Raw genomic sequence first — 11,520 nt, forward strand, 5'->3', positions numbered from 1 at the left:
AAGACCTATCTCCACATGGAAAGTGCCAGCAGGGAAAGGTGGGGACTATTCTTGGACTCGATAGGAACTGCTTCAAGTCACCTAATTCTCTCTCTGCCTACTCTCGCCATAAAGCTAGGCACAAAACCAACCAACACTCTTCTTGCTGTACCTCCAACATGGAAAGAGCCAGGAGGGAATTGTAGGGCTTGTTTCTCAGTGTCTCCAATAACGGCATTCAGTGTGCCACCAACTTTTTCTTCTACACCCTCCAGGAGTTCTCCTCAAAATCCATAAACGTCTTGTTATACGTAAAACAAGCAAAGGGCCCAAAGCGAATTGTATAGCTGTTCTCAGTGTCTCTGAGAATTGCTCTGATTATCCGTGTTACCTCTTTGCTAAGACTCTCCAGAGAGCCGTCCTCAAAACCAACACACATCTTGACATATCTCCCTCATTGATCGCAGTGTCTCCAGGAACGGCATTCGAGGAGCCAGGAACTTTTCTGCCTACACTGTCTGCGGGCAGTTCCTCAAAACCAATATACATCCTGCTATATCTCCCACATGGAAAGTGCCAGGAGGGAAAAGTGGCGATTATGTTTAGACTTTCTCGGAACTGCTTCAAATCAACTAGATAGCTTTGTGCTGCAAATCTCCCAAGAGCCAAATGTAAAAGCCGCAAACATCTCGCTGTATGTCCCACATCCAAAGCGCCAAGAGAGAGCTTGCTCTCCCTGTCTTTGAGTACTGTTTTCACTGTCCCGGTTACCTCTTTGCTAACATTCTCTTCAGAGCTGCACTGAAACCAGGAACCACGTGGAGAAGGCACCCACACTGAAAATGCCTGGAAGGAACATTGGGGCTTCTTCTCAGTGTCTCTGATGTCGGGTTTTACTGTCCCGGGAAAGTCTCTGCTAACACCCTGCAGAGCGCCGTGCCCAATATACAGAAACGTCTTGCGGTATCTCCTACAGGGAAAGTGCCAAGAGGGAATTGTCGAGCTCGTTCTCAGTGTCTCTGAGAATTGCTCTGATTATCCGTGTGACCTCTTTGCTAAGACTCTCCAGAGAGCCGTCCTCAAAACCAACACACATCTTGACATATCTCCCTCATTGATCGCAGGGTCTCCAGGAACGGCATTCAATGAGCCAGGAACTTTTCTCCCTACACTGTCCATTGAGTTGTCCTCAAAAGCAATATACATCCTGCTATACCTGCTACATGGGAAGTGCCAGGTGGGAAATGTAGAGCTTGTTCTCCCTGTCTTTGAGTACTGCTTTCTACTCTCCCCGTTACCTCTTTGCTAACATTCTCTCGAGAGAGTTGTGCTCAAAAGCAAAGCACATATCAAGACCTATCTCCACATGGAAAGTGCCAGCAGGGAAAGGTGGGGACTATTCTTGGACTCGATAGGAACTGCTTCAAGTCACCTAATTCTCTCTCTGCCTACTCTCGCCATAAAGCTAGGCACAAAACCAACCAACACTCTTCTTGCTGTACCTCCAACATGGAAAGAGCCAGGAGGGAATTGTAGGGCTTGTTTCTCAGTGTCTCCAATAACGGCATTCAGTGTGCCACCAACTTTTTCTTCTACACCCTCCAGGAGTTCTCCTCAAAATCCATAAACGTCTTGTTATACGTAAAACAAGCAAAGGGCCCAAAGCGAATTGTATAGCTGTTCTCAGTGTCTCTGAGAATTGCTCTGATTATCCGTGTTACCTCTTTGCTAAGACTCTCCAGAGAGCCGTCCTCAAAACCAACACACATCTTGACATATCTCCCACATTGATCGCAGTGTCTCCAGGAACGGCATTCGAGGAGCCAGGAACTTTTCTGCCTACACTGTCTGCGGGCAGTTCCTCAAAACCAATATACATCCTGCTATATCTCCCACATGGAAAGTGCCAGGAGGGAAAAGTGGCGATTATGTTTAGACTTTCTCAGAACTGCTTCAAATCAACTAGATAGCTTTGTGCTGCAAATCTCCCAAGAGCCAAATGTAAAAGCAGCAAACATCTCGCTGTATGTCCCACATCCAAAGCGCCAAGAGAGAGCTTGCTCTCCCTGTCTTTGAGTACTGTTTTCACTGTCCCGGTTACCTCTTTGCTAACATTCTCTTCAGAGCTGCAGTGAAACCAGGAACCACGTGGAGAAGGCACCCACACTGAAAATGCCTGGAAGGAACATTGGGGCTTCTTCTCAGTGTCTCTGATGTCGGGTTTTACTGTCCCGGGAAAGTCTCTGCTAACAGGCTGCAGAGCGCTGTGCCCAATATACAGAAACGTCTTGCGGTATCTCCTACAGGGAAAGTGCCAAGAGGGAATTGTCGAGCTTGTTCTCAGTGTCTCTGAGAATTGCTCTGATTATCCGTGTGACCTCTTTGCTAAGACTCTCCAGAGAGCCGTCCTCAAAACCAACACACATCTTGACATATCTCCCTCATTGATGGCAGGGTCTCCAGGAACGGCATTCAATGAGCCAGGAACTTTTCTCCCTACACTGTCCATTGAGTTGTCCTCAAAAGCAATATACATCCTGCTATACCTGCTACATGGGAAGTGCCAGGTGGGAAATGTAGAGCTTGTTCTCCCTGTCTTTGAGTACTGCTTTCTACTCTCCCCGTTACCTCTTTGCTAACATTCTCTCAAGAGAGTTGTGCTCAAAAGCAAAGCACATATCAAGACCTATCTCCACATGGAAAGTGCCAGCAGGGAAAGGTGGGGACTATTCTTGGACTCGATAGGAACTGCTTCAAGTCACCTAATTCTCTCTCTGCCTACTCTCGCCATAAAGCTAGGCACAAAACCAACCAACAATCTTCTTGCTGTACCTCCAACATGGAAAGAGCCAGGAGGGAATTGTAGGGCTTGTTTCTCAGTGTCTCCAATAACGGCATTCAGTGTGCCACCAACTTTTTCTTCTACACCCTCCAGGAGTTCTCCTCAAAATCCATAAACGTCTTGTTATACGTAAAACAAGCAAAGGGCCCAAAGCGAATTGTATAGCTGTTCTCAGTGTCTCTGAGAATTGCTCTGATTATCCGTGTTACCTCTTTGCTAAGACTCTCCAGAGAGCCGTCCTCAAAACCAACACACATCTTGACATATCTCCCACATTGATCGCAGTGTCTCCAGGAACGGCATTCGAGGAGCCAGGAACTTTTCTGCCTACACTGTCTGCGGGCAGTTCCTCAAAACCAATATACATCCTGCTATATCTCCCACATGGAAAGTGCCAGGAGGGAAAAGTGGCGATTATGTTTAGACTTTCTCGGAACTGCTTCAAATCAACTAGATAGCTTTGTGCTGCAAATCTCCCAAGAGCCAAATGTAAAAGCCGCAAACATCTCGCTGTATGTCCCACATCCAAAGCGCCAAGAGAGAGTTTGCGCTCCCTGTCTTTGAGTACTGTTTTCACTGTCCCGGTTACCTCTTTGCTAACATTCTCTTCAGAGCTGCACTGAAACCAGGAACCACGTGGAGAAGGCACCCACACTGAAAATGCCTGGAAGGAACATTGGGGCTTCTTCTCAGTGTCTCTGATGTCGGGTTTTACTGTCCCGGGAAAGTCTCTGCTAACAGCCTGCAGAGCGCTGTGCCCAATATACAGAAACGTCTTGCGGTATCTCCTACAGGGAAAGTGCCAAGAGGGAATTGTCGAGCTTGTTCTCAGTGTCTCTGAGAATTGCTCTGATTATCCGTGTGACCTCTTTGCTAAGACTCTCCAGAGAGCCGTCCTCAAAACCAACACACATCTTGACATATCTCCCTCATTGATCGCAGGGTCTCCAGGAACGGCATTCAATGAGCCAGGAACTTTTCTCCCTACACTGTCCATTGAGTTGTCCTCAAAAGCAATATACATCCTGCTATACCTGCTACATGGGAAGTGCCAGGTGGGAAATGTAGAGCTTGTTCTCCCTGTCTTTGAGTACTGCTTTCTTCTCTCCCCGTTACCTCTTTGCTAACATTCTCTCGAGAGAGTTGTGCTCAAAAGCAAAGCACATATCAAGACCTATCTCCACATGGAAAGTGCCAGCAGGAAAGGTGGGGACTATTCTTGGACTCGATAGGAACTGCTTCAAGTCACCTAATTCTCTCTCTGCCTACTCTCGCCATAAAGCTAGGCACAAAACCAACCAACAATCTTCTTGCTGTACCTCCAACATGGAAAGAGCCAGGAGGGAATTGTAGGGCTTGTTTCTCAGTGTCTCCAATAACGGCATTCAGTGTGCCACCAACTTTTTCTTCTACACCCTCCAGGAGTTCTCCTCAAAATCCATAAACATCTTGTTATACGTAAAACAAGCAAAGGGCCCAAAGCGAATTGTATAGCTGTTCTCAGTGTCTCTGAGAATTGCTCTGATTATCCGTGTTACCTCTTTGCTAAGACTCTCCAGAGAGCCGTCCTCAAAACCAACACACATCTTGACATATCTCCCTCATTGATGGCAGGGTCTCCAGGAACGGCATTCAATGAGCCAGGAACTTTTCTCCCTACACTGTCCATTGAGTTGTCCTCAAAAGCAATATACATCCTGCTATACCTGCTACATGGGAAGTGCCAGGTGGGAAATGTAGAGTTTGTTCTCCCTGTCTTTGAGTACTGCTTTCTACTCTCCCCGTTACCTCTTTGCTAACATTCTCTCGAGAGAGTTGTGCTCAAAAGCATAGCACATATCAAGACCTATCTCCACATGGAAAGTGCCAGCAGGAAAGGTGGGGACTATTCTTGGACTCGATAGGAACTGCTTCAAGTCACCTAATTCTCTCTCTGCCTACTCTCGCCATAAAGCTAGGCACAAAACCAACCAACAATCTTCTTGCTGTACCTCCAACATGGAAAGAGCCAGGAGGGAATTGTAGGGCTTGTTTCTCAGTGTCTCCAATAACGGCATTCAGTGTGCCACCAACTTTTTCTTCTACACCCTCCAGGAGTTCTCCTCAAAATCCATAAACATCTTGTTATACGTAAAACAAGCAAAGGGCCCAAAGCGAATTGTATAGCTGTTCTCAGTGTCTCTGAGAATTGCTCTGATTATCCGTGTGACCTCTTTGCTAAGACTCTCCAGAGAGCCGTCCTCAAAACCAACACACATCTTGACATATCTCCCTCATTGATCGCAGGGTCTCCAGGAACGGCATTCAATGAGCCAGGAACTTTTCTCCCTACACTGTCCATTGAGTTGTCCTCAAAAGCAATATACATCCTGCTATACCTGCTACATGGGAAGTGCCAGGTGGGAAATGTAGAGCTTGTTCTCCCTGTCTTTGAGTACTGCTTTCTACTCTCCCCGTTACCTCTTTGCTAACATTCTCGAGAGAGAGTTGTGCTCAAAAGCAAAGCACATATCAAGACCTATCTCCACATGGAAAGTGCCAGCAGGGAAAGGTGGGGACTATTCTTGGACTCGATAGGAACTGCTTCAAGTCACCTAATTCTCTCTCTGCCTACTCTCGCCATAAAGCTAGGCACAAAACCAACCAACACTCTTCTTGCTGTACCTCCAACATGGAAAGAGCCAGGAGGGAATTGTAGGGCTTGTTTCTCAGTGTCTCCAATAACGGCATTCAGTGTGCCACCAACTTTTTCTTCTACACCCTCCAGGAGTTCTCCTCAAAATCCATAAACGTCTTGTTATACGTAAAACAAGCAAAGGGCCCAAAGCGAATTGTATAGCTGTTCTCAGTGTCTCTGAGAATTGCTCTGATTATCCGTGTTACCTCTTTGCTAAGACTCTCCAGAGAGCCGTCCTCAAAACCAACACACATCTTGACATATCTCCCACATTGATCGCAGTGTCTCCAGGAACGGCATTCGAGGAGCCAGGAACTTTTCTGCCTACACTGTCTGCGGGCAGTTCCTCAAAACCAATATACATCCTGCTATATCTCCCACATGGAAAGTGCCAGGAGGGAAAAGTGGCGATTATGTTTAGACTTTCTCAGAACTGCTTCAAATCAACTAGATAGCTTTGTGCTGCAAATCTCCCAAGAGCCAAATGTAAAAGCCGCAAACATCTCGCTGTATGTCCCACATCCAAAGCGCCAAGAGAGAGCTTGCTCTCCCTGTCTTTGAGTACTGTTTTCACTGTCCCGGTTACCTCTTTGCTAACATTCTCTTCAGAGCTGCACTGAAACCAGGAACCACGTGGAGAAGGCACCCACACTGAAAATGCCTGGAAGGAACATTGGGGCTTCTTCTCAGTGTCTCTGATGTCGGGTTTTACTGTCCCGGGAAAGTCTCTGCTAACAGCCTGCAGAGCGCTGTGCCCAATATACAGAAACGTCTTGCGGTATCTCCTACAGGGAAAGTGCCAAGAGGGAGTTGTCGAGCTCGTTCTCAGTGTCTCTGAGAATTGCTCTGATTATCCGTGTGACCTCTTTGCTAAGACTCTCCAGAGAGCCGTCCTCAAAACCAACACACATCTTGACATATCTCCCTCATTGATCGCAGGGTCTCCAGGAACGGCATTCAATGAGCCAGGAACTTTTCTCCCTACACTGTCCATTGAGTTGTCCTCAAAAGCAATATACATCCTGCTATACCTGCTACATGGGAAGTGCCAGGTGGGAAATGTAGAGCTTGTTCTCCCTGTCTTTGAGTACTGCTTTCTACTCTCCCCGTTACCTCTTTGCTAACATTCTCTCAAGAGAGTTGTGCTCAAAAGCAAAGCACATATCAAGACCTATCTCCACATGGAAAGTGCCAGCAGGGAAAGGTGGGGACTATTCTTGGACTCGATAGGAACTGCTTCAAGTCACCTAATTCTCTCTCTGCCTACTCTCGCCATAAAGCTAGGCACAAAACCAACCAACACTCTTCTTGCTGTACCTCCAACATGGAAAGAGCCAGGAGGGAATTGTAGGGCTTGTTTCTCAGTGTCTCCAATAACGGCATTCAGTGTGCCACCAACTTTTTCTTCTACACCCTCCAGGAGTTCTCCTCAAAATCCATAAACGTCTTGTTATACGTAAAACAAGCAAAGGGCCCAAAGCGAATTGTATAGCTGTTCTCAGTGTCTCTGAGAATTGCTCTGATTATCCGTGTTACCTCTTTGCTAAGACTCTCCAGAGAGCCGTCCTCAAAACCAACACACATCTTGACATATCTCCCTCATTGATCGCAGTGTCTCCAGGAACGGCATTCGAGGAGCCAGGAACTTTTCTGCCTACACTGTCTGCGGGCAGTTCCTCAAAACCAATATACATCCTGCTATATCTCCCACATGGAAAGTGCCAGGAGGGAAAAGTGGCGATTATGTTTAGACTTTCTCGGAACTGCTTCAAATCAACTAGATAGCTTTGTGCTGCAAATCTCCCAAGAGCCAAATGTAAAAGCAGCAAACATCTCGCTGTATGTCCCACATCCAAAGCGCCAAGAGAGAGCTTGCTCTCCCTGTCTTTGAGTACTGTTTTCACTGTCCCGGTTACCTCTTTGCTAACATTCTCTTCAGAGCTGCACTGAAACCAGGAACCACGTGGAGAAGGCACCCACACTGAAAATGCCTGGAAGGAACATTGGGGCTTCTTCTCAGTGTCTCTGATGTCGGGTTTTACTGTCCCGGGAAAGTCTCTGCTAACAGCCTGCAGAGCGCTGTGCCCAATATACAGAAACGTCTTGCGGTATCTCCTACAGGTAAAGTGCCAAGAGGGAGTTGTCGAGCTTGTTCTCAGTGTCTCTGAGAATTGCTCTGATTATCCGTGTGACCTCTTTGCTAAGACTCTCCAGAGAGCCGTCCTCAAAACCAACACACATCTTGACATATCTCCCTCATTGATCGCAGGGTCTCCAGGAACGGCATTCAATGAGCCAGGAACTTTTCTCCCTACACTGTCCATTGAGTTGTCCTCAAAAGCAATATACATCCTGCTATACCTGCTACATGGGAAGTGCCAGGTGGGAAATGTAGAGCTTGTTCTCCCTGTCTTTGAGTACTGCTTTCTACTCTCCCCGTTACCTCTTTGCTAACATTCTCTCGAGAGAGTTGTGCTCAAAAGCATAGCACATATCAAGACCTATCTCCACATGGAAAGTGCCAGCAGGAAAGGTGGGGACTATTCTTGGACTCGATAGGAACTGCTTCAAGTCACCTAATTCTCTCTCTGCCTACTCTCGCCATAAAGCTAGGCACAAAACCAACCAACAATCTTCTTGCTGTACCTCCAACATGGAAAGAGCCAGGAGGGAATTGTAGGGCTTGTTTCTCAGTGTCTCCAATAACGGCATTCAGTGTGCCACCAACTTTTTCTTCTACACCCTCCAGGAGTTCTCCTCAAAATCCATAAACATCTTGTTATACGTAAAACAAGCAAAGGGCCCAAAGCGAATTGTATAGCTGTTCTCAGTGTCTCTGAGAATTGCTCTGATTATCCGTGTTACCTCTTTGCTAAGACTCTCCAGAGAGCCGTCCTCAAAACCAACACACATCTTGACATATCTCCCTCATTGATCGCAGGGTCTCCAGGAACGGCATTCAATGAGCCAGGAACTTTTCTCCCTACACTGTCCATTGAGTTGTCCTCAAAAGCAATATACATCCTGCTATACCTGCTACTGGTAGCAGTGCCAGGTGGGAAATGTAGAGCTTGTTCTCCCTGTCTTTGAGTACTGCTTTCTACTCTCCCCGTTACCTCTTTGCTAACATTCTCGAGAGAGAGTTGTGCTCAAAAGCAAAGCACATATCAAGACCTATCTCCACATGGAAAGTGCCAGCAGGGAAAGGTGGGGACTATTCTTGGACTCGATAGGAACTGCTTCAAGTCACCTAATTCTCTCTCTGCCTACTCTCGCCATAAAGCTAGGCACAAAACCAACCAACACTCTTCTTGCTGTACCTCCAACATGGAAAGAGCCAGGAGGGAATTGTAGGGCTTGTTTCTCAGTGTCTCCAATAACGGCATTCAGTGTGCCACCAACTTTTTCTTCTACACCCTCCAGGAGTTCTCCTCAAAATCCATAAACGTCTTGTTATACGTAAAACAAGCAAAGGGCCCAAAGCGAATTGTATAGCTGTTCTCAGTGTCTCTGAGAATTGCTCTGATTATCCGTGTGACCTCTTTGCTAAGACTCTCCAGAGAGCCGTCCTCAAAACCAACACACATCTTGACATATCTCCCACATTGATCGCAGTGTCTCCAGGAACGGCATTCGAGGAGCCAGGAACTTTTCTGCCTACACTGTCTGCGGGCAGTTCCTCAAAACCAATATACATCCTGCTATATCTCCCACATGGAAAGTGCCAGGAGGGAAAAGTGGCGATTATGTTTAGACTTTCTCGGAACTGCTTCAAATCAACTAGATAGCTTTGTGCTGCAAATCTCCCAAGAGCCAAATGTAAAAGCCGCAAACATCTCGCTGTATGTCCCACATCCAAAGCGCCAAGAGAGAGCTTGCTCTCCCTGTCTTTGAGTACTGTTTTCACTGTCCCGGTTACCTCTTTGCTAACATTCTCTTCAGAGCTGCACTGAAACCAGGAACCACGTGGAGAAGGCACCCACACTGAAAATGCCTGGAAGGAACATTGGGGCTTCTTCTCAGTGTCTCTGATGTCGGGTTTTACTGTCCCGGGAAAGTCTCTGCTAACACCCTGCAGAGCGCTGTGCCCAATATACAGAAACGTCTTGCGGTATCTCCTACAGGGAAAGTGCCAAGAGGGAATTGTCGAGCTCGTTCTCAGTGTCTCTGAGAATTGCTCTGATTATCCGTGTGACCTCTTTGCTAAGACTCTCCAGAGAGCCGTCCTCAAAACCAACACACATCTTGACATATCTCCCTCATTGATCGCAGGGTCTCCAGGAACGGCATTCAATGAGCCAGGAACTTTTCTCCCTACACTGTCCATTGAGTTGTCCTCAAAAGCAATATACATCCTGCTATACCTGCTACATGGGAAGTGCCAGGTGGGAAATGTAGAGCTTGTTCTCCCTGTCTTTGAGGACTGCTTTCTACTCTCCCCGTTACCTCTTTGCTAACATTCTCGAGAGAGAGTTGTGCTCAAAAGCAAAGCACATATCAAGACCTATCTCCACATGGAAAGTGCCAGCAGGGAAAGGTGGGGACTATTCTTGGACTCGATAGGAACTGCTTCAAGTCACCTAATTCTCTCTCTGCCTACTCTCGCCATAAAGCTAGGCACAAAACCAACCAACACTCTTCTTGCTGTACCTCCAACATGGAAAGAGCCAGGAGGGAATTGTAGGGCTTGTTTCTCAGTGTCTCCAATAACGGCATTCAGTGTGCCACCAACTTTTTCTTCTACACCCTCCAGGAGTTCTCCTCAAAATCCATAAACGTCTTGTTATACGTAAAACAAGCAAAGGGCCCAAAGCGAATTGTATAGCTGTTCTCAGTGTCTCTGAGAATTGCTCTGATTATCCGTGTTACCTCTTTGCTAAGACTCTCCAGAGAGCCGTCCTCAAAACCAACGCACATCTTGACATATCTCCCACATTGATCGCAGTGTCTCCAGGAACGGCATTCGAGGAGCCAGGAACTTTTCTGCCTACACTGTCTGCGGGCAGTTCCTCAAAACCAATATACATCCTGCTATATCTCCCACATGGAAAGTGCCAGGAGGGAAAAGTGGGGATTATGTTTAGACTTTCTCGGAACTGCTTCAAATCAACTAGATAGCTTTGTGCTGCAAATCTCCCAAGAGCCAAATGTAAAAGCAGCAAACATCTCGCTGTATGTCCCACATCCAAAGCGCCAAGAGAGAGCTTGCTCTCCCTGTCTTTGAGTACTGTTTTCACTGTCCCGGTTACCTCTTTGCTAACATTCTCTTCAGAGCTGCACTGAAACCAGGAACCACGTGGAGAAGGCACCCACACTGAAAATGCCTGGAAGGAACATTGGGGCTTCTTCTCAGTGTCTCTGATGTCGGGTTTTACTGTCCCGGGAAAGTCTCTGCTAACAGCCTGCAGAGCGCTGTGCCCAATATACAGAAACGTCTTGCGGTATCTCCTACAGGGAAAGTGCCAAGAGGGAATTGTCGAGCTTGTTCTCAGTGTCTCTGAGAATTGCTCTGATTATCCGTGTGACCTCTTTGCTAAGACTCTCCAGAGAGCCGTCCTCAAAACCAACACACATCTTGACATATCTCCCTCATTGATCGCAGGGTCTCCAGGAACGGCATTCAATGAGCCAGGAACTTTTCTCCCTACACTGTCCATTGAGTTGTCCTCAAAAGCAATATACCTCCTGCTATACCTGCTACATGGGAAGTGCCAGGTGGGAAATGTAGAGCTTGTTCTCCCTGTCTTTGAGTACTGCTTTCTACTCTCCCCGTTACCTCTTTGCTAACATTCTCGAGAGAGAGTTGTGCTCAAAAGCAAAGCACATATCAAGACCTATCTCCACATGGAAAGTGCCAGCAGGGAAAGGTGGGGACTATTCTTGGACTCGATAGGAACTGCTTCAAGTCACCTAATTCTCTCTCTGCCTACTCTCGCCATAAAGCTAGGCACAAAACCAACCAACACTCTTCTTGCTGTACCTCCAACATGGAAAGAGCCAGGAGGGAATTGTAGGGCTTGTT

This window comes from Larus michahellis, chromosome 3 (genome assembly GCF_964199755.1).
Source record: "Larus michahellis chromosome 3, bLarMic1.1, whole genome shotgun sequence".
Classification (NCBI taxonomy): Eukaryota; Metazoa; Chordata; class Aves; order Charadriiformes; family Laridae; genus Larus; species Larus michahellis.